At 45.7% G+C, this 23,672-nt stretch overlaps 1 protein-coding gene and 1 long non-coding RNA gene across 3 annotated transcripts in view; one reads left to right on the top strand and one right to left on the bottom strand.

Moving 5' to 3' along the window:
* LOC101289752 (actin related protein 3B) overlaps positions 1–23,672 on the top strand; it is a 176,149-nt gene that overhangs the window by 134,828 nt on the left and 17,649 nt on the right. The gene's annotated exons all lie outside the window — the stretch shown is intronic.
* Positions 18,100–23,412, bottom strand: LOC125965487 (uncharacterized). Its single transcript, XR_007479404.1, has 4 exons — positions 19,822–23,412; positions 19,627–19,711; positions 18,715–18,838; positions 18,100–18,294 (listed from the first exon to the last, which is right to left on the bottom strand). It is a non-coding gene; the product is annotated as an uncharacterized LOC125965487 (long non-coding RNA).

Here is a 23,672-nt window from a genome sequence, read left to right as displayed (position 1 = left end):
ATTTTTCTAAGTGATTATGCAACAGATGGTATAAAGCAAGTGACAAATTTGTATAAAAATGTGACCAAGCACTAACCATGGGAACTCAAGAGTAATGGTCGTGATTGTAGAAGTATAGGTGTGTCAGTTAATGCATTCATTTAGCAAACTTTGTCGAGCACTATTTCTGTTATGAGGCACTGTACCAGGGTCCTGCAAATAGAGTCTGAAAGACTAGGCTTTCCCCTTAGGCGTTCATAGTCCATTAATATTGTTGTACAGGCATCACCACCATCCATCTCCATAACTCTTCTTATCTTGCAAAACTGAAACTCTGTAGCCATTAAACAATAACTCTCCATTCCCATTTCCCCTGCCCCTAGAATTTTCTTTTAGATCAGCTTTAGGTTTACAGAAAGATTGGGCAGGAAGGCCAGCAAGGTCCTGTGAACTTCCCCTACCCCTGCATCTCCTCTTTTTGAAGACATTGTAACTAGCAATTAAACTCAACACATGTAGGGTGGATGATGCATGCTGCTCAGTGGAGGTGAGGGTAGGTGAGCAGTCAGGAGGGGCTCTGCAAACTCACAGGTGGTGGCAGCTGTGCTGGGACCATCACTTGTCAGATGGTGATCGTAGGGTCCTACGCAGTATAGTAGGAGACTGTAGGACAGTGACGTTGTAGGACTGTAAGCCGTCTCGATTTCAGAGAGGTTGAGATGTTGAAAAAAGCATGCTTGTTGGTATCACTGCCTTTATTTACTGCCTTTGCTTAAGATGGTACAGTTTAAAATCCGAGTGTAGCATCTTTGTGAGCTGCTGACTGCAGACATTATTATTTACCATATTATGAATAAATGACAGCCTAGAAAGCATTGACCCTTGGCCCAGAGTCAGTAGGGCAATCATTCTTATTTTTTTTTCTTTCTTTTTGTGGAGATAGGTTGCCTTGCAGCATGCCCCTTGTAATGGTTTTTGAGAAACAGAAGTCTGCGAGGACACATTTCACACAGGAAGACTCTTCATGTTGGCTCTGCATGGTTGATGATAACTGCCTAGGAAGCATTTACAGATGTAAATTTCAGTGGAACAGAAGAGGGTCTTTATGCGTTCAGTTTAGCATTTTCAAATGGTAATTGACTTTTTAGGCAGCTAAAGACAATGCTGTTTCCTTCCTTTACTCTCTCCTACTTGTTACTTTATCCTCAAATGTAATCCCCAGTAGGAATGGATCCCAGTTTTTTTTTTTAAAGGCCTTTAAAACACTTTCATTTAAAAATCTCATTTGCTGGAATGACTGCAAATGTAAACCCAAATATTCTTTTTTGAGGTCACAGAAATGTTCTAAAATTGTATTTTTTTGTGGTTTACACAAAACTACATATTTACTAAAAGTTATTGAATCATGCACTCGAAAAAGATTGGATTTTATTTAAAATTTTATGTCATTAAAGTGGTTTAAAAAAAAAACCAAACCAAAAAACCCTTCGTTTGCAAGTACTATTGATTGAATTAGCCTGAGGTCATTTGTTGGATTACTAACATCTCCGTGTTCTCTTCTGGAAGTGGAGAAGTGGACATTTTGGTAGAAGGAGAGTTTATTAGCTCAGCTCCGGTGAACGGTTAAGGTCTCCCAGTGATGTCTACCCTGCTTTTCCATCCTTATTTAACTACTTAATTTGCTTGATGCCTATAGAAGGCACATAAATTATTGGTAAGCACTGAAATACATGAAGTTCAGAAGAGACGGTGTCACAGGATACTACCGCTGTTCTTCCAGCTCATGGAGAAGTTGACTTTGGAGGCTTCATCCTGAATTAGCTGCAGCTTATTAAGAGGACTTGCATTCTCTAAAGATTGGAGTTGCTAAGTATATTAGTTTCCTAGGGCAGCCAAGGCAAAGCACCACAAAGTGGGCGGCTTGACACAACAGACAGTTATTCTTTCCCAGTTCTTGAGGCCAGAAGTCTGAGTTCAAGGTGTTGGCTGGGCCATGCTCTCTCTGAAGGCTCTAGGGGAGGATCCTTTCTGGTCACTTGTAGCTTCTGGGGGTGGCCATTCATCCTTGATGTTCTTTGGCTCACAGCTGCATCACTCCAATCTCAGCCTCCATTGTCACATGGCCCTTCCCCTGTGTGTGTGTGTCTCCGTCTCCAGATCTCGCTTTCCTTATGAGGTCACCAGTCATGGGATTTAGGGCCCACCCTAATCCTGTATGACCCCGTCTTAACTTGGTTACATCTGCAAAGCCCCTTAGCTATGCAAGGTAACATGTTCACAGGTTCTGGGGATCAGGATGGGGACATCTTTGTGTGTGGGGACATCGTTTTGCTTACTGCACCATCTAATAATGAAGTGGAGAAATACGGAAGGGCAGCAACATGGTGGCCATCATGGTGCCTTACCCATAGCGGACACTGGATGTATGTTTTTGAATTGAACTGGAATTTATACAGATCTGTTGCTCTCAATTTCCCATCAGTAGGAGGAACGTTTGGTTGACCTTACTCCTGGGAAACGGTTGAGTGTGAGGCCATGTGGGTGTGGCCCATGGGCTGTGAGGTGGGAGCTGAGATTCCTAATGGAACAATGATGGAGGGCTTTGGGGAGAAAACCCAAGAATAGGTACAAAGCAGAGGGACAGCAGCTAAGGCAGCAAATACAGAACAAGTGAGGGCGGGAGTCCAGAGAAGGGCAGAGTCTGGAGAGGTTAATAATAATGTATTATTTAAACAATCATTCCATGCAGTACTATGTTAACTACTATAAATTATGATATTGAATTCTCACAGTAACTTTATGGGGTAGGTATGTTAATATCCTCATTAGACAGATGAGGAAACTGAGGCAGATAAAAATAAAATAATGCCAAAGATCAAGAGCTAGCAAGTGGGATGATTTAAACTGAGGTCAGTTCAATTCCGAGTGCATAAGATCAACCCACTTTCACATGCCTCAGTCACATTTCTGATGTCCCGAGTCTTTGTATATAGTACCTGCAGCTTTTCCCATAGGCCAGGGCCCCAGAAAAGCAAGCCTGAGGGGGCTCAACCCCAAATGCTGGTTCTACCTGCACCAAATTCTAAACAACTGAGCTGACTGCACTCAGCTCATTGAGAATAATAACTCATAACAATCAGTTCTTTTATTATTATTATTGTTATTTTCCACTGGCAAAACATCTCTTATAGTGTTATTTGCAGCTCTGATAAATCGATGGCTTCTAAATTAAGTCCAGTGCAGCCTGGCTGTTACGAATTCTCCTGGAGCTGCCCACTGCATTTTGTCAAGAGCACCCAACTGGGGCGAGCCCTGTATTAGCATTTTAATTGCTGGCTGATTGCTTTCCTGTTGCAAGACTCAGCCCACAAAGGTATAGCAAGCAAGTTTCAATTAGTTCTTATCCTTGATTTACTGGGCCTATAAGGAAGATCTCCCTGTAGCACTGGGACAGTAATACTCTTAATGTACTGAAAACAATACAGAACATTAAAGAAACAGAATTGCCTTTTTACCAAAGTACGGGCATCCAAGGTCCCAAGGAAAACTCCTGTTTGAATGATAGTACATTTTCTTGGGAGGGTTCTCACTGAAACAAAACAAAACAAGCAAAAAACCAGGGGTCCTCTAAATTCCAGGCTGGATATTATCTCCTTAAGGCTAACACGGAGACATCACTACTGAGATTAAATAAATTAAATTAAATTAAATTAAATAAAGCCTGGCCTGCTTTATTTCATAGGGGAGCTTGTTCATCAAAATGACGTTTGTTAAGCTCAGCAAATTTATACACAAGGTTTCTAGTTAATTGGAGTATTAGATCTAAGACTTGGAAGTTTGGCACCTTTTGGAAACATTGGATAGCTTGTTAAAAAGAGATTCCTGGGCCCAGTCCACACAGATCTGGTTCAAGAGGTCTGGGGTGTGACCTGAGATGGCCTTCATGTTCCCTTCGGCTTGACTAAACTTTAGACAGATCTCTTCCTGACTCTTGGCCCCTGACTGCCCTTTCCTTACAGCATTTACTTTAGAAAACTTATAATCATAAATTATTTCTTTTCCCCTTAAGATGGAAATCTTCTTCCAGCCCCTTGCGAGTTTCACAATCCAAGAATGTCCTTCTTGAGGAGGGGGGAGCCATCCCTTTGAAATGGCATCATCTAGAAACATATTTCCCTATTTCTCAGTCTCCCTGGGAGGGCAGGAGCCTAAGCACAGCAAGTGCAAATTAGCAAACACAGAGGCCTCATCACATTGACCACCCTCCTCCTAACTTCCTCCAGTACTTTTCCATTAGTTCATCCCAGGGCTTAAAAACTCTCCTGCCATGTTTCAGCTAAGTTGGTTCAATCTCTCTCCCCTACTGCAATAGTCTTGAATAAACTCTTCTTTGCTCATTTAGCTCTGTCCAGTGCAATTTTTCTTTGACTGTTTAGCCTGAATATCTGCGTTTCTGATAAGCTCCCAGGTGGTGGTGATGATGTTGGTCTATGGGCAACACTTTAAATCGCAGGAGTCCAGAGACAACGCAGAATGGGGGGGAAAACCGTGTAGTGTCCTGCTTGGCCCCTCTCTGCTGAATAAGGTATTATCTCTGTCATTGCATCCTGTGGCCAGTTTCCTGACAGTCTGGAGGTGGAGGTGAGCCTCTGTGGGAGCTGGGAGGAGACAGAGTTGAATGGGTGTCCTCCTTAAAAATGTTCTGTCTGAAAGCAGGTTGTTGGTCTAGAGAGATGGGAGAAGCTGCCTGTAATCTGTGGCAAGAGACAGATTTTGTAATGTGCAGGCTAGTCTCTCTTCTTCTAGAGAAATAGTTACCAGAGTTTAGGGAGGGAGATAACCAGTGTTGCTGGGGTTTATAAAACCTTGGCCATACTTGCTCTAGAGTGGAGTTTCCCAAGAGGCATGCTTTGAATCACTGTTTCATAGAACCTTTTGAGAAAGGGTTTGTTGCCCAGAAAAAGTTGGAGATCATTAGATTAAATGGAATTTAAAAGGGTTTCTTTATTGCTGGATTCTACAGTCCTTATTTTGCTGATGTACATTGTAAATCTGCAAAAGGAGGATGAGATAAGCGGCACTTTCCAAACTTATTTGAGTTTGCAGTCTCTTCTTCAATAGAAAATCGCCCACAGAACACAGTCTGGGAGAAAATGGTGCTCTGGAGAAGTGTAGATTACCTACACCTACTATCTGCATTTTGTAGTGTCAGCAGGGATCCTGGGACATCAGCAATGCCCTGGTTCCATCAAGATGGAACAATTTACCACAAAGTTCAGAGAGAATAGACTTCCCTAAAGAGAAGAATCCACACGGCACATAACTGCAAGAAGGGTCCTGTTTTGGTAAAAGGAATTTTCACCCATTTACAAAATCACCAAACGGCATTTCTGGACCTGGGCGAGTGTATCTATGGGTGTGCAAGGGTGGGTGACATTTCAGTGAGCATGTATGGTTTGTGGGAGTGCTCTATTGTTTTCATCAGTACTTTCATTGTCGACACAGCCTCTTTTGATGTTGTGTAATAATTCCTCCATATTTGGGAGTCGTCTGTACACCTTGACTTTAATGGATACTAAAAAGTTTCCTGCCACCAAATCTCTCTCTCGCTACAACGTCTTCCGTCAAGCTCTTCTTGGGTTATCATTTCTAGAAGGCGTGTGGGAGGAGGCACCCTTTTGGGCACCATTTAATACGAATGATTGACCAGGTTAGGCCAGGCAGCAGGCAGGGGCTCCGGTCATGCGAGACTCCTCCATGGAACAGAAAGGGATATTGGGCAGGTGGACCACGCCCCCCGCCCCCAGAAGCCTGGGACGGCAGCAGGGCTCCTGGTCCTTGAGGGAGGGGTCGGGCACGTCATCATCCATCTCCACCATCTTGCTTATCACCAGGCTCAGGCTCCCCCAGCTCCATGCTTCCGCTACGTCATCCCATGTGCAGGTCACCCTTTATCCACGTCCTATAGGAAATCTATTCTTGGCTTGTCATGCTTAAGCTTTGAGTCACTGAAGACCCATGGGTTGGGGAAGAGATACCAACTTCCTGCTCCTCTGCACCCTTCTTCCGCCAGCACCTGCCTCTCTAAAGAAGTGACTCAGGGGCTTCCCTGGTGGCGCAGTGGTTGAGAGTCCACCTGCCAATGCAGGGGACACGGGTTCGTGCCCCGGTCCGGGAAGATCCCACATGCCGCGGAGCGGCTGGGCCCGTGAGCCATGGCCGCTGAGCCTGCGCGTCTGGAGCCTGTGCTCTGCGACGGGAGAGGCCACAACAGTGAGAGGCCCGCGTACTGCAAAACAAACGAACAAACAAAAAAAAGAGCCACAGTCAGCAGCCCAGCAGCTCAATTCATTGGTGGGTACCTGCCCTGTGCGAGGCAATGTCCTCAGAGCTGGATGAAACCAGCAGAAACCCCGGCCATTATGGAGCTCGCGTTGTATTGAGACAGATGAGAGGCTAATAAACAGAGAAGTACTTGGTGTAAATAATTAAGTATATAAATAATTAGAAGTAGTTATATGGCAATAAACCCTATGGATAAGCAGGAGGCAGAGAAGAGGGCTAAGTAGGGCCTGTGGTGAGTGGTGTGCAGTTTAAAATAGGAAAATAGGATGATCAAGGCCTCTGAGTGGAGACCCAGAGGAGTGTGAATAGATGGCCACATGGATAGATGGGAAGGACCATCCCAGGCAGAGTGAAGAGCAAGTGCAAAGGTCCTGAGGCAGGGCATGCTGGTCTGCTGCTCTAGGGATGGAAAGGGGGCCTGGGAGTTGGGGTGGACCAGGAAGGGTAGAGGATTGGCAGTGAGGTCGGAGAGAAGGAGGATTGATCATTTAGGGGTTACAGGGCTTTGTGAGAACGTGGGTGTTTCTCCTACACGGGAAGCCATGCCGGTTTCTGCCTGACTGACGCTGGAGCTGCCCCCTGGATGAGGGGGCCTCTGTCTACGGGACACTGAATAACTCAGACTCTGACCTGACCCAGTGGACAGGTCAGGCCGTGTTGTCTAGAGTCAGCAGTCCCAGTTTAAAATGTTGCCTCTGCCCCTTAGTAACTGTGTGATCTCTGAGCCTGTTCCTTCACCTGTAAAGCAGGGATCATAATAGTATCTACTTGCAGGGTCATTCTTTCTGGCTGTTCAGCCTTCCTGAGTTTGGGAAATTCTCTTAGAGTTTTTCTTAGGATTCTTGAAAAAGAATCGAGCCTGCTTCCCCTTGTAGAAGAAAAATACCAGATGTTTGCTTTCAAGTCTTGCAGTCAGGTTGCAGGGAAGGGAGAGGTGTTCCATTGATGAGACACAGCAGCTGTGATGGCAGAGAAGGGTGTGTGTGTGCATGCGTTTACGGGGTGTGTCCCTTTGAATGTGGTGTATGTGTTCATGTGTTGGTGTGCATGTGTTCATGTGCATATGTGTTTGTGTGTCTTTGTATGTGTGCACACCTGTGTGTATCTGTGGTGTGTGTGAATGTGTGCATGCGTTTGTTTGTGTGAGCCTGTGTCTTCCACAGCCCAGTCTCCACACTAGGTGCTGCCAGACTTCCCTTCAGGAAGATTGATCTGAATGTACCATTCTGCCTAAGAAGACATTAATGAAAGTATGTAAACAATTTGAGATGAAGATGGTCCCTGATCGGGGCTGTTCTTCAGCATGGCTCTCTTCTTACTTGACTTTTCCATCTCTGCAATGCTCTGTATTGTGGTTGTTTCTAGGTTGGGGTTTATAGATTGCTAAGGGAATTTCAAGTAAATTTTAGAATATGTGGGTCGAATTTAGTGAAATCTACTCATTGCAGACACATTTAGAAGTGCCCTGAGAATCCTGTCTATCCTCCAGTAATTGTAGCACACAATTTTCCCCATAAGATGCACTTGTGACGATAAATAGAGAGCAGAGAGCAGCAGCCAGTCAGCCACTGGAGAGCGTGGGTGCTGGGCAGCTGGACCGGCTCAGCCACCAGCTCAGTGCCTCAGTCTCTCCCCCAGCTTCTCAGTGTGAAAGATCTAAGTTGCCACCTCAGCAAAACCACAACTGAGTATTCCATGGATTTCTAGGTGTCTCCCTTTAATATTGGAAACCGGAATATCTAATCAGTGACTGCCATGGGGTCTACTGCAGCAAAAATGCTTCTGCAACTTAACTTTTGTTGAGGTTGAAAACCCTTGGAGGTATATTTGTGCTGTTTCATCTCCACATAGAGGACTCATCCTCTCTCTCACATCACAAGTCTATCGACCGTTCCAGGAAAACCATTTCCATTCCTGTCTTGGGACAACTTCTAGCCTTTGCTTGATTCATCCCATCATGCTTTAAAAGAAATTAAAATGCTGGAATTACACAAGTGGATGCAGCGGGAAATTTAGTAAAAATAGAAACAATTCAAGAGTAAAAGGTAAACTTCTTTACCTTGTGGTAGCTGTCATTTCTTTCTGTTATTTGTCTATATGAATGGTCACTTTGGGTTTCCTCACAAAAATATAATCCTTTCTGCCTCTAAAACTCACCTGCATACTTGTTCATCTTTGCCATGTGGCTTTCAAGGGAGTGTTTTCAGCCAGTGGGGCAGTTTTACGCTTAATAAAGATGAAGGCTATAAAGGTTATCTTGTACCGTGTATGTTACCTCTGTACAATCCCCAAGTCTTCAAGGAAAGAAATGCAAGTAGTAAGAATTTATTGAAAGACTTTTTAAGGCCCTAATGGAAGACAAACCCTTATTAGGAAGATATTTGCTATCCTAGCCCTAAGTCAAAGAACTGAAACTGAAAGGAAGGAATTCCAGACATTCACAGCAGGTATCTGGAGAATAGAGCATCTTTCCTCTAAATCACCCCATTGCCTCTAAAATCACCCCAGGGGGGAGGGTTACAGAGTCAGAAGGCCAGGGTTAGGCAGACGAGCAAAGTAGTAATTAGAAGGGAACTTCATCTGATTAGCTGCCATAGGTTCATGTCTTATAAGCTGGGCTGGACTCGGGCCTGGCGGGAGGTTTATAATCAGTGTTGGTTACAGTAGCTCCTGCACAAATATCACCCTTGCCCTCGGTGTCTTGTGAGTGTGCTCATCCAGTATCTTACCACAGATTAGGAGCCTGGAGGATCGGGGGCTTCTTATCCCAATACAAAGCTCTCCTGCTGAAGGGGTCTGGGGCTCCGGAGACCCCGCCCTGGAGAGGTGCCCCTCACAGGTTGGCCAGGACCACTTCTGGCACTCAGCACAGGGCTTTGCAGAAGGGCCAGCTGCCGCATTCCTTGGAAAGACTTGGCACGGGATATAAATGTCTCCTGTTCTAAAGTCAGAACTATCTCCTTACTGCCTGCTGTCCAACACAGGATAGGGCCCAGCTCAGAGGTGGTGAAGATGGTCAGAGACACCTTTAACCTTGAACTGTGTGTCTCCACCCATTTCACGGAGGGACTTTACTTGGTGCCAGGCTCTGGGTCCTGATGCTCAGTCATGATTCCTGCCCTTTCTCTGTCTGCAAACCAGGACACAGATCGGCTCTCAGCCCTGGCTGCCTGCAAGAGACATGGGAGGAACTTAAAAAATGGGTGCCTGGATCTAACTCCAGACCAGGGAGATCAGAGCCTCTGGGGTTGGGGGGGCGGAGTCCACGGTTAGTCTCTGGCTAAAGAAAGTCTGGAAATGACTGAATGCGTCTGCACACAACGTGCAGCTTAGTTTATGTATTTGCCCAGTGAAGCTGGGCTGTGAGGGACTGGGGCTGGGGCTAGTTACGTTTCCATGTGGGGATGGTTAGAGCTGGGCAGGAAGCAGCAAGTCCCTGACGTGAGGGGAAGAAGCTGTCCTGGAACAGGGGTGGACGAGCCGAGGGACGGAGGGGGCGCCCCGTGGACCAGGTGTGTCTGGATCACAATTTTCCCAGGGGAGGAGACCTGGCCATGTGATGCACCAGCTAGCATCTGAACTAAAGGCGCTTCTCAACTATACTCCAATAAAAATTATAAAAAAATCATTAGGGAAATGCAAAATAAAACCATAACAAGATGTCACTATACACCCACTAAAAGGCCTAAAATTAGAAAGATCGCCAATACCTGGTGTTGGTAAAGATGTGGAAAAATTGGAGCCCTCACACTGCTGATGGGAATGTAAAACATGCCAACTGCTTTAGGAGAGAAGAGGCACTTCTCCTTCTGTCCCTGCTGCCGGCCACGGTGCCCTGACTCAGTCGCTGCTCGTCAGTAAACGGACAGGATAGGATGGAGTCACTCACCCAAGGATGGCTTTTTATAGAAAAGGAAATGCCTGTCATGGTTGTAGGACACTGGGATGTACCCTGGACCAGAATATCCATGTTCCTTGGCTCTTGACGTATGAGATCCTTTAATAGGGAGTCAGCTATTTCTTTCTTAATGAAAAATAAGGTGTAACTGGCAAATGTCCTTGGGAGGGGGGAATAATGGCTTCAGTTCACATACAGGACAGAGTGGCTAGTCTCAGATTCCCTCCTGAGCGTGGGCTTGGCCGCAAGGTGAGGAGGCCCAGGGCAGTCCCTCCTTCCCAGGGACATACTTGTAATTAACAGCAGCTCCCTGGGATCCCAGTGTCTTCACCAGTTCCGAGGCTCGTGCGGACCAGGGGCCAAGGTGGATCTGGCCTTTGTGCTGTGTCACATGTCTCCTGCGCATATCGATGGAGGATTACAAGCTCAATTCATTCTTTCGGTGCTTTACTACCATCAAGTGAGAGAGAATTGCTGATGGAAAAGCACAGACTCCCCAACATGGCCTTGATGTCTGGATGGGTGGGAAACAGATCTAAACATTTGGCCCGAAGAGATGTCGCTACAATATTTTCAAGGTGAAAAGAAGTCTAGGCTTTTCCCACTACCGGGACAAGGTTCTGCAGAAACTGGGACTCTGAAAGCATTAACATTTAATGAGTTGTATCAGCAACTTAAAAAATAACCATCCATGACACGAGGAAGTGGGGATTCAGAGCAGGGAAGCAGCCAGTGACCTTTCGGAAGAGACTGCTGTGTGGTCTCCGGGCTGTCTTTTGAGCAGGACTTGGGAGCAGTGGATGTGTGAGGTAGCAGGTTTTAGCAGAAAACTCAAACAAGACATATTTTGGCATGTATTTGTTACACTGCAGATCGGAGGCCAGATAGTGTGTGTGTGTGTGTGTGTGTGTGTGTGTGTGTGTGGTCTGTAGGCAACAACTCCACTCATTCTTTTGTTCGTTTTTGCAGTAACACTGGAGATTTTTATTATCCCTGTAGGGACATCAGGTCACTGGCAATACCACGTCTCAAGCATATCCAAGACGTCTGTGGGCAACCGAATCCCCTTCTCTCATTGCAACATTTCTCCCCATTTCGGTGTCCCCCCAGTACCTCCACAGACCCCGTGGCATGGTGGGCGCGGAGAGAGTAACCCCAGGAGGGGCGTGAGGATGGAGGCGCCCCTGTCACCCCGTTTGCAGTTGTCCATCTTCCTGCAGGGCCTTGGCATGTGCTCATCAGCCTGGAAGGACCCAGGCTGTGTCTCATGTCCTTACACGAAGGCCTGGCATGGAGCTCTTCCATCAGTGGCTCTAATGACCATCAAACATGTCCAGGCCCTAGACACTAACTAAGAGAGGGGAAGGTGCAGACGGTCTAATCAAGAAGAGAGAGTGGGGCTTCCCTGGTGGCGCAGTGATTGAGAGTCCGCCTGCCGATGCAGGGGACGCGGGTTCGTGCCCCGGTCCGGGAAGATCCCACGTGCCACGGAGCGGCTGGGCCCGTGAGCCATGGCTGCTGAGCCTGCGCGTCCAGAGCCTGTGCTCCACAACAGGAGAGGCCACAACAGTGAGAAGCCCGTGTACCGTGGGAAAAAAAAAAAAAAAGAAGAGAGAGCGATGTGGGAGGATGGAGCCCTGGCCAGCGCTCCCTCCAGGGTCGCAGGGGCTGCCTGACTGCCCCATTCATCCTTTTATTCATTCATCCAGCCAATGCAGGTCGTTTGAGGATCTCCTGTGAGGTGGGTGCTGTGTCAATGAGGAAATAGAGGCCCAGAGAGGCTGACTTGGATAAAATGAATTAAGCTGGGCTTTGAGACTCAGCTGTCATGCTGGGCATCTCTGTCTGTCCCTCTAGACTAATTCTTCTTTTTTTTTTTTTTAATTGAAGTACAGTTGATTTACAATGTTGTGTTAATTACTGCTATACAGCAAAGTGATTCAGCTATACATATATATATATATACATTCTTTTTTCTTTGCATTCTTTTCCATTATGGTTTATCATAGGATATTGAGTATAGTTCCCTGTGCTATACGTTAGGACCTTGTTGTTTATCCATCCTGTATATAAAAGCTTACATCTGCTCACCCTAACCTCCCACTCCACCCTCCTCCAACCGCCTCCCCCTTGGCAACCACAAGTCTGTTCTCTATGTCTGTGAGTCTGTTTCTGTTTCATAGATAGGTTCATTTGTGTCATATTTTAGATTCCACATATAAGTGATATCATGTAGTGTCTATTATTCTCTTTCTGACTTACTTCCCTCAGTATGATAATCTCTAGTTGCATCCATGTTGCTGCAATGGCATTATTTTGTTCTTTTTTTAATGGCTGAGTAGTATTCCATTGTATATATATAGCACATCTTTTTTAAAAAAAATATTTATTTATTTATTTAGGGCTACGTCGGGTCTTAGTTGCAGCACATGGGCTCTTTCGCTGTGGCACGTGGGCTTCTCTCTAGTTGTGGAGCATGGGTTCCAGAGTGCGTGGGCTCCGGGGTTAGTGGCACGTGGGCTCAGTTGTTGCAGCGTGTGGGCTTAGTTGCACCGCGGCACGTGGGATCTTAGTTCCCTGACCGGGGATCGAAGTTGAGTCCCCTGCATTGGAAGACAGATTCTCAACCATTGGACCACCAGGGAAGTCCCCACATCTTCTTTATCCATTCATCTGTTGATGGACATTTAGGCTGCTTCCATATCTTGGTTATTGTGAATAGTGCTGCTGTGACCATAGAGGTGCATGTATTTTTTTGAATTACAGTTTTGTCTGGATATATGTCCAGGAATGGGATTGCTGGATCATATGGTAATTCTGTTTTTAGTTTTCTGAGGAACCTCCATACTGTTTTCTACGGTGGCTGCACCAACTTACATTCCCACCCACAGTATAGGAAGGTTCCCTTTTCTCCACACCCTCTCCAGCATTTATAATTTGTAGACTTGAAATGATGGCCATTCTGACAGGTGTGAGGTGGTACCTAATTGTGCTGATTTGCATTTCTCTAATAGTTAGCGATGATGAGCATCTTTTTACGTGCCTCTTGGCCATCTGTATTTCTTCTTTGGACCTGCACAAGTGTCCCAGTAGCCTGGCCTCTTTGGGTGGCCTCACAGGCTTTTTATCCTGTGGCTTCCAGGAGTATCCTGCCCATGGGAGGCACAGACAGGACATGGAAGGTGGAGGAGAGGTCTGGCTAGTTCTTGCTCCAGGATATTCTCTGGTGTGTTTGCATTTCTCCACTTGAGGTTACAGCCCTTTCCTCCAGTGACAGCTCTCACTAGATTCAGAAAACCAACACCCCCTTTCCACTCAGGCTGAGCGCCAGTAACCTCCTGATGAAGTCAGTCTTGGGCTAATTCATCTTCTTTTGTTGATTTCTCTCAATCTTGCGGCCAACTTTGGGAATACCAATTCATTATACATCCTTCATTTAATTTTTGGGGGGGTGTCCTGTTTCCATCAGCATCCTGACTGGTGCAGTCACAGGTACCCAAAGTCTGGGGGGCAAGTAGAATCTCAAAAGGGGACCCTGGGATTGTGTGCTCATGCCTGGCTTGAAGCATAGATTATTATCTCCTCTTGGTGAGAAAATGGCTTTGAACAGAAGTGGGACTACAGCTGAGCCCATGAGAAGGGCACACCAGACACCAATTGGGCTGTTGCGTCAATTTATAATATTTTCAATGAGGATGTATAAAACATGAGAAAATCAAGGGAGGGCAATAAAAAGACCTTGTTTCATTCATTCTCAATGAGCTGTCTTAGCAATTCCTTAGGGGCATCTGGTCTCCAGGAAGGACCGTAGTACTTTGAGTCAGAAAAAGAGAGTTCTGGTTCCATTTCATGTAATAACTTACTCTGTGACCTTGGGAAATTACCTCACTCTAGCACGTTGAATGATACATGATTCTATATGAATGGAAGTTATTTCTATTCTTATATTTCTCTCTCTTTAACTACTGCCCAACTTAAAAAGTAGCTCTTTCTCAGTATTTCCTTAGACATATTTCAAAAGCTTTTTATGACTTATCAGAAACAATGCTATTACAGAATGAGAAACTGGAAAAGCCGCTGGCTTTCTCTGCTGGAGATGGTTGTACTTGGCACTTGCTGGTGATAGAATTAGGTCTGAGAAGCCAGCGAAACTCTGCACTCTGGACAAAACCAATTAGGTCCAGCCTCAGGCACATCGCCCACTGACACTAAGAGATGGTGCTCGTCAGCTCAAAGAGAGAAATGCCCCAGGGGCAGGTGTGACCGTGTGGTGTTCTGCCACCTTCTGGTACCCTATATATTTGTATTATATATATATATATATATACCCACTATATATATAGTGGGTATATATGCAGTAAGTATACTTAGTAAATATATATATATAATAAATATGTATAATAAATATACTTAGTAAATATATATAGTGGGTATATATAGAGTAAATATACATAGAAATATATATAGTAAATATAGAATAAATATAGAATATATAATAAATATAAATATATATAGTAAATATATATATAGAGAGGGTATATATATATAATACATATATAGAGAGCAAATATACATAAGAAATACATATAGTAAGTATACATAGTAAATATATGTAGTAAATATATATAGTAGAGATATATATATATTATATATACGTATTTGCTTTGGTTTGTGACAGTCGCTTTCTGTCACTTGGGTTGATGGGGATGAAGCCAGCGAGCTTCCGATGGCCTGCAAGTCCTCCCTCAAATCTGGCCTCATCCCTCCGGCCCCATCTGTTCGCATACATCCCCTCCTCTGGAGTGAGGCCATTCTTCTCACCGCCCCTCAGCAATCGAAGGTCACGTGCATCTCTCTGCCTCTTCAGAATCGCCTTCACATCATTCCGTTTCCTCTTGCCCAGCCTCACCTGAACTTCATGGTCCAGCTCAGCCCTCCCGCCGGCCCCTCCTGGGTGCTTGCTTGGGCCACAGAGAGCACCCTCCCAGGCCACTTCCTGGTCACTCTCCACGCAGGGCTTCGCGTTCTGTCTGCTGCCTGGCTTAGTTCATTCGCCGCATCTCTCAGATTTCCGTTCACATTTCAGGCGCATACACCTGTTCTTTATGCTTAAACAACTTCAGTCTCATATTTATTTGCATGGTTATTGGGTAGCAGTTGTCTCCCCACTGCTCTGACACACACAGACACACGCATGGCACGTAGTAGTCATGCAGCTATTTGTGGATGAACAGAAGTTTGAATGAACAAATGCTTGAATGATGAATCAATGAGTGGATAGTGAATGTGACAATTTTGGCTTAAATGTTCAAATCCCTCATAAGGGGTCAAAATGGACGCTGTGAAGAAATGGTGTTTGTATTTTGGACTCATTACCTCTTTATTTTCTACTCTGGTCTCTGAAAACTCCCTGCCCCTTTTCTTTTCCAAAGCTGCCTTTGGGTCATTTTTAAAAAAACAGATAACTTGAGATCTACCCTCTGAACACATTTTTTTTTTTTTTTTGCGGTACGCGGACCTCTCAATGTTGCGGCCTCTCCCATTGTGGAGCACAGGCTCCGGACGCGCAGGCTCAGCGGCCATGGCTCATGGGCCCAGCCGCTCCGCGGCATGTGGGATCTTCCCGGACCGGGGCACGAACCCGCATCCCCTGCATCGGCAGGCGGACTCTCAACCACTGCGCCACCAGGGAAGCCCGACACCAGATTTTTAATTTTATTATTCTTCTTATTATTTTGGCGGCACGGTGCGGCATGAGGGATCTTAATTCCCTGACCTGGGATCGAACCCATGCCCCCTGCAGTGGAAGTGCGGTGTCTTAACCACTGGACTGCCAGGGAAGTCCCCAAGGCATCAGATTTTAATTAGGGGGATTTTCAGAAAAAATAGTCTAAAACTTGAAAATAGGCAAAAACGTGGTTTCGTGACCTTTGAATCTCACGCCCAAGCATTTAATAAGCCCACCTGACGGCCATCCTACTGTCCTGGGAAATATAATTGTGTTGGACTCACAATTGATTAAGACCCAGATGTTTTACAGACCTGTAAACTGAGAGGTTAACTTGTAGAAAACTGATGAAGCAGGCTGATTTTTTCCTAACTAGTAGCAAAAATAACCTCAAAGGTTATAGTTTTATTGACTTACAGGATATTAACCGGTTTAAACAATATATATATATATAACTCAACAAGCTTATTTCAGCATTTCCTTTTCCCACTGATGGTATAAATCCCACTTTTTCACACCCTCATTCAACCAGCTCTTTGATTCTGCAGCTTTTTTCTCACTAATGAGTTAAATAAAACTTTGACGCCATCTCACGATCCGTTGTGAATTGGGTTTTTTTCCAGGAGCTTAGGGAAGGCAATCAGGTTAGAACAGGGGTGCAAGCTATGCTTTCTCAACAGGTACACTGGCTAAGCTGGGTTTGCACATGGTTTAGGACTGGTTTGGGGAGGGAGGAATGATAGGGATGGGGGAGGGGGAAGGCCCCTCCCCCTGTGCCTCTCACCGCCTGGACCTGGGGTGCCGGTGTTTGCTTTGCTGCCTGCCTGTCCACCCTCTTCCCGTCCTCTCTTCCTATAACCCGCTTCCCCTTTCCATCTTGTTGTTTTTTTTTTAAATTTTTTTAGGCACCTCCGTGCAGCATGTGGGATCTTAGTTCCCTGACCAGGGATCGAACCCGTGCTCCCTGCATTGGGAGCTCGAAGTCTTAACCACTGGACCGCTAGGGAAGTCCCCCTCCTGCATCTTTTGTTCTCTTTTCTGCTTTCCACCTTCTCTCCCATTCTTGGCCCTCTCCCCTCTCTTCCTCCTCTTGACCCCTCACCTGCCATCCTGGCTCTGCTTCTCACAGCGCATGCCCTCCCGCTGACAGCCACAGCAGCCTGAAAACTCTGATTCCTCCTTTACCTTGCCACAGTGGAGGTGGTATGTTTCCAATCCCAGAAGGTCAAGGGTGTACATAAGTAGTAATCTTTGATTTCTGTAAGTACAGCCAAGACTAATGCCCAGTTTCAAACTGGTTCATGGAGTCCACATGTATTGTTCCCTGGCAGAAAGAGTGGTATATCTATGTGTCCTTAACTGTTTCCCCAGGTCACGGCACAATAAAAGTAAGGCAGCGGGGAATAAATTACAGGATGGATGAAAATATATATAGGACCTCTGCGATTTTGTTGAATCAAACGCTAGCTTCTAATCAATATAATGTATTTTTTATTATTAAATAGCCCATTATAATATAATAGAGCCATAAATACTGTTAAAAGTGTTCCCAGTAAGTAATTCCTTTTGGAATAATGACTCTTTGATTATAGAATGATTTGGCTTTTAATTTACACCCGCACTTAATGTGTTCCTCTTAACTTAATATTCTCCCAGTGCTGAGTGCAGCCCAAAGACAGTGATGAATATGCACCTCTGGGGAGCTTCATTAAGGAGCAGCTCTTTTGCGGGGGCCCCTCTGAGTCCCGTGGTCCGCAGGCTTCCAGATCGATCCAGAGTGAGCCTTGCTGCTGGGATTGCTGCTGGGCTCCGGCCAGGGCCCAGGGGCTGGAGTACCACGTGCTTCTGTGCACCTTCAACTTTTATTTTTGGCCGCATCTCGTGGCATGTGGGATCTTAGTTCCCCAACTGGGGATCGAACCCGTGCCCCCTGCGTTGCCGACCCAGAGTCTTAACTACTGGACCGCCAGGGAAGTCCCAAACCTTTAACTTTCTTTATCTGTGGACTCTGGATAACATAATTCCTGGGCATTCGGTCATTCAAAAGCCTTCTTTAAGAGCCTACTATGTGATAAGCATGCACTAAACCCTATTTAAAGGAAGTGTTGAAAGAAAATAAACAAAAAAACCAACTACAAAAGAAGAATCCTAAAGGTGAATGGGATCTTGGAGAGGACAGCCATTCCCACTGGCATGTGATAGGCTGCATCTGCAACCCACCCTTCTCTCTTTCCCTCCCACCCAGCTGCCCCTAGAGACCCCTTCCAGTTCCAAGGGTAGAGCAGGGTCTGGATCTCCTGTACCCAGTGTTCCGAGTGTTGGCCCAAGGCAGTCACTCCATTCTCTAGGACAGAAGAAAATGAGAATCTTCTAGCTAGAATCGCTATTTTCCTAAATGAATTGTAGACTAACTAGGCATTAAACATCGTCATTCTCAAACTCAAGATGTCGAAAGCTGAATTCACCATCTTCTCCCAAAACATTCTCTTCCTCTTCTCTTACCCATTTTTAGTAAAGCCTGCACCCAGGGGTGTGTGGGTAAATGTTTAACAACGGGCTCTCGGGAATTCCCTGGAGGTCCAGTGGTTAGGAGTTGGAGCTTTCACTGACTAGGGCCTGGGTTCAATCCCTGGTCAGGGAACTAAGATCCTGCAAGCTGTGCAGCACAGTCAAAAAAGCAAAACAACAACAACAACAACAAGAAAACAACCAAAAAAAGGGCTCTCAGAAAAAGAGTTCTGATATCACTGGTGTAAATACTTACACTAGGTCTGATTCCCAGCTTCCCATGTGGTGTCCTGATGGGGGGACGAGAGAGATGCTCCCATGGGCTCTTGGGTGCTGGCGCGAGCTGACCTCAGCTGACTGCTGGCTGCACGCCCTTCAAGCTGAAAATTAGAAAAAAAAAGCTGAAATTAGATTTTCAAGCTGAAAATCTAACCTGCAACTTTGAGGCTCTTTATTTCCCTTTGCTTCCAATGTCCAGCATCGGGAGAAAAGGCTGGCTTTCCCCTCTGTCCCAAGCCCTTTGATGGCCCTGGCACTCTCAATGCAAGCTCGTTGCCAAGAGGGTGGGGTATCCGTCTCTCTAGTGTTGGTTTGGATTAGGGATTCACGATGGGGCTATTTTGGAATTTGGGGGAGCATTTCTGGTTGTCATCAGGAAGGGACCACCACCAGCATTCAGAGGATGAGATCCAGGGATGTTCTTGGGTGTCCTAGAAAGGACTGTCCGAGGAAGAGCTGTCTTGATCAGCATGGCTTTCCAAGTTCGTTCAAAAAGGTGGAAATTTTGTTTATAATTTCTGAGCCTAGAACCTAATTCCATTTTACTTATAAACATAGATTATTTATTATTTTTTAATTTTTAATATACTGATTTTATTTTTAATATATTCTGGTGTCCTGTCTCTCTCTTTGGTTTCTCTGTACTTGTCAGAATGGCTTCTGATCTTATTTTTCTCCAGTCCAAACTTATTTATTATATGCACGTCCAGGACAATATAATTTATTATTATTTTTGAGGATAGTTGTGACCAAGCATGAAACATGTATCATTGTATTAGAAATTGTTTTCTTTTTATATCTCCTCTAATAAATTAAGGCAGTGTATATATTTTTGGAATTATATATGTATCTTATCTTTAAAGTTCTCCAAGAGGACAGAAGATAGGACCTTGGGAATGTCAAATGTCATGGGACCAGCAGTAAATCATCACCCAGCTCTTCTACAAAAGTCACAACCTGAAGCCATTCTGATTCTAGAAACATAAAGAAAACCATGCACATTTGTTCAAAACATATATTTCTGGACTTGATAAATTGACTTTTCTAAGGTGTGGAAAGAAAAGTTTTGTCTAAACACACTTACATGTCAGAATTAACTTTTCCTGCTCCACTCTGCATCCTTTTAGGCTGGGCTGCTCTCATCTGTGTGATATAAATTAAAGCAGCACAGATGGCAGTGATACTAAAAACATTTAACTATCAGGGCAGCAGGGCATCCACCCATCAGAAAGGGCTCCACCGCAGCAGGAGGGCAGGTTCCCTGCTGGGCCAGGGCTAACCTTTTACTTGTTTGGTGGTGGTGAGGTTTACCAGGTCACAGATGAGGTCACAGGGTTGGGGGGCGGCAGGAAGGTCATTTGGGACCTTGGGGCTGTGGACATTTATCATCTGGTGTCTTAGTCCGTTCAGGCTGCTATAACAGGTACCACAGACTGTGGGGCTTAAACAGTAGACATCTATTTCTCACGGTCCGGAGGCTGGGTGTCCAAGATCAAGGTGCTGGCAGATTGGGTGTCTGGTGGTGAGGGCTCTCTTCCTAGTTTGGCAGACGGCTGTCTTCTTGGAGAGACAGTGCTCTGGTCTCTCCAACCCATTATGAGGGCATGAATCCCATTCCTGAGGGCTCCACCCTATGACCTAATCACCCCTAAAGCCCCCACCTTCAAATACCATCACATTAGGGGTTAGTTTCAACATACAGATTTGGGGGGGGACACACACACTCAGTCCATAGCATCTGGTAGGGAACCATTTCAATATTCTATCAACAGGTATGGCTGTGCAGGTGCTTATGGGCTGAATATAACCCTAAACCTGGCTCCTAAGCCCAGATCTAGGACTGAGCTCTCGGGAGAGGCCCTGGGTTACGCTTGGCTGTTGCCATAGATTCTAGGTGCTCACGCCCCACAGGGCCTTGCCCGCTGGGCACTACTGATACCCAGGTGTCCCCGAATCACCCATGCCATCTGGTTTGACTCCTGTTCCTATGGCACTGCCGTGCCTTCTGGGGATTTATCTTGCTGTGAGGTGCTGATTTATGGTTTTATTAAAATGTGATTAAGAGGTGCCGGGCGACGATGAATCGCTCCCACCACTTGCTAACTAAACCCACAGAGCAGCTGCCCACCGTATGGAAAAGACACATGGAGCAGCGCTAAGCAGGCCTGGGCAGCAGGGACCTCGGTGACAGGGTGGCTCTGTGGTCCCTCGAGGAGGTTCAGCCTCCATCCGGCCCTGACCTACAGGCTTCAACCCGACACACATCTTCCGTGTGTGTCAATCACACCATCTACACGAAGATACTAGGATGTCATGCTAATCATCCGCGATGCTTTTCCTTTTATAAAAATATAATCTTAAAAACCAAAACAGCTCAGGATAGCAAATGGTAGGCATTTTTAAAAGGAGTATTTCTTTTTTTTTTTAACATCTTTATTGGACTATAATTGCTTTACAATGGTGTGTTAGTTTCTGCTTTATAACAAAGTGAATCAGTTATACATATACATATGTTCCCATATCTCTTCCCTCTTGCGTCTCCCTCCCACCCTCCCTATCCCACCCCTCTAGGTGGTCACAAAGCACCGAGCTGATCTCCCTGTGCTATGCGGCTGCTTCCCACTAGCTATCTATTTTACGTTTGGTAGTGTATATATGTCCATGCCACTCTCTCACTTTGTCACAGCTAACCTAAAAGGAGTATTTCTTTAGATAAATATCCAAAGACATCTATTTCTTGGGTTCAGTTTTGTGTCTTTCTTTTAAAAGTTTTTAAATTAATTAATTATTTCAGGCAAGGCTCTTTATTGGGGCCCCTGCTGCTGCAGGAGGGAGTGAGAACAAACAACAGGTTCCCTCGCTGTCTCGCTCCCTGTGTGTGTGGGGGAGCTTGTTCCTTATAGGGGGTGAGGGTAAGGGTGTGTCCAAGGGTTGAGCCAGAGGGGTGGCTTAGGTGTTTTGCCCACCCCTTAGGTGGTGTTGCGTGCAGGGGGCAGGCGCAGTACCCTGCTTCTGATCCTGACACCCAGTTTTTGCTCCAGGCTCTTCAAAATTGGAAGTTAGGTTTTTTTTTTTGGTCTCTTTGTATCTTTTGTCCAGAATTTGCCCCAACTGCTCACTTAAATTTATTTTATTGAAGTATAGTTGACTTACAAATATGTTAGTTTCTGCTGGACAACAAAGTGACTCAGTTACACATATATATATTCTTTTTCATATTCTTTTCAGTTATGTTTTATCATGGGATATTGAATATAGTTCCCTGTGCTATACAGTAGGACCTTGCTGTTTATCCCTTTTCTGTATAATAGTTTGCATCTGCTAATCCCAAACTCCCAATCCATCCCTCCCCCAGTTTGGTGCCTTTCTTGCTACATGTGAATGTTCACCGGCCGACTCTGAATTCTAGCCTGTGTTCTGCGCTGTGATCCTGGCATCACCGCGGCTGTAATTAGAACTGGGACGGGAGCTGCAGAGATGGGGCTGCAGTGGGAACAAGCCAAACTTACCTGCAGATGAGGAGGGAGCACGTGGTCCACTGGGCGTGGCCGGCCTGCCGGCCCTTCTTGTCTGTCCCCAGGTGTAGGGCCCCTCAGCCTGCCATGTCCTTGTCTGTGCCCATCCTCTGCTTAAAGCTGGTGCCCCAGGGAACAACCTTAAAACGGTTTTGCCTCCTGTTGTCTCCTCCCTCAATATCCCAACCTTCTTCTAGATTTCTTATTGTGGTAAAATATACATACCGTACAATTCTGAATGTACGTTTGAGTAGAATTACATACATTTACATTGCTGTGCGGCCATCACCACCATCCACCTCCAGAGCTTTTCCACCTTCCCGAATGGACATTCTATCCCCGTTAAACATAACCCCCCACTCCCTCTCCCGCAGCCCTCGTAACCTCTGTTCTACTTCCTCGTCATGACTGTGCCTCTTCCGGGAACCTCATACAAGCGGAATCACACTGGATTTGCCCTTTTATGTCTGGCTTATTTCACTTGCTGTATCGTCCTCAAGGTTCATCCATGTTGTAGCAGGTGTCAGAATTTCCCCCTTCCTTTTTAAGGCTGAACAGTATTTCCTTGTATGGACGGACCACATCTTGTTTATCCGTTCATGACTCAGTGGGCATTTGGGTTGTTTCTACCTTTTGCCTGTTGTGAATAGTGCTGCTGTCAACATTCGTGTATTTTCTCCAGTTTTGATCCTTGAAAGGTACACCCGCCATATCCAAACCTTTTTAAATGCACTGAGTTTGTCCCGTGGATCCAATATCATCTTCAGATCCTTAAATATGTACCTGCATACCAGGTGCCCCAGCTATGTCAGCCCCAGTTCATCTGCACTTGCCCCTAGCCTATGCTTGGTGTGGTGCAGTCTCCACCCTGCTTCTGCCTTTTCTCCAGCCCCCTCTCTGCTCTGTGCCCACCTGCTTTCTGAAGGTGTCTCTGTTCTCTGTCTCTAGCACTGCTCTTAACCCCTTGGTCTTTCAATACATTCCATCTGGCCGCATTGTTTCCTGACAGGTGCTCCTTGGTTGGGACTCTGCCCACATTCCAGTCCTTCCTTATACTTCTAGTAATCACGTCCTCCACACCATGAAGGCTGAACTCACAGAAGAGTTCAGCGTCGATAGCAAATAAGACTTACAACAAAGCTAATCAAACATGTAATTAACTACATGCGTCGTGGTTATTATGCGACTTGGTAATTAGGCATAAGTTATAAGGAGCTCAGAAGTGACCATGGTTAATTCTCCTCTGATGTAAGCCACCCAAGCATTTCTGGAGTCGGGAGGGAGTGTGTGCGTGTGTTGATGCGAGAAGGGAGGATGGGGAAAGGTCGTTTGGAGAGGTGGTGAGTCAAGGGATAAATGGAGATGGAGGCTATGACCCCTGCCCAGACCCCTAACAGTGGGTGGGACAGGAAGTGTTCCC

Source organism: Orcinus orca, chromosome 9 (genome assembly GCF_937001465.1).
Source record: "Orcinus orca chromosome 9, mOrcOrc1.1, whole genome shotgun sequence".
Lineage (NCBI taxonomy): Eukaryota > Metazoa > Chordata > Mammalia > Artiodactyla > Delphinidae > Orcinus > Orcinus orca.
This window is presented reverse-complemented; position numbering and strand designations above follow the sequence as displayed.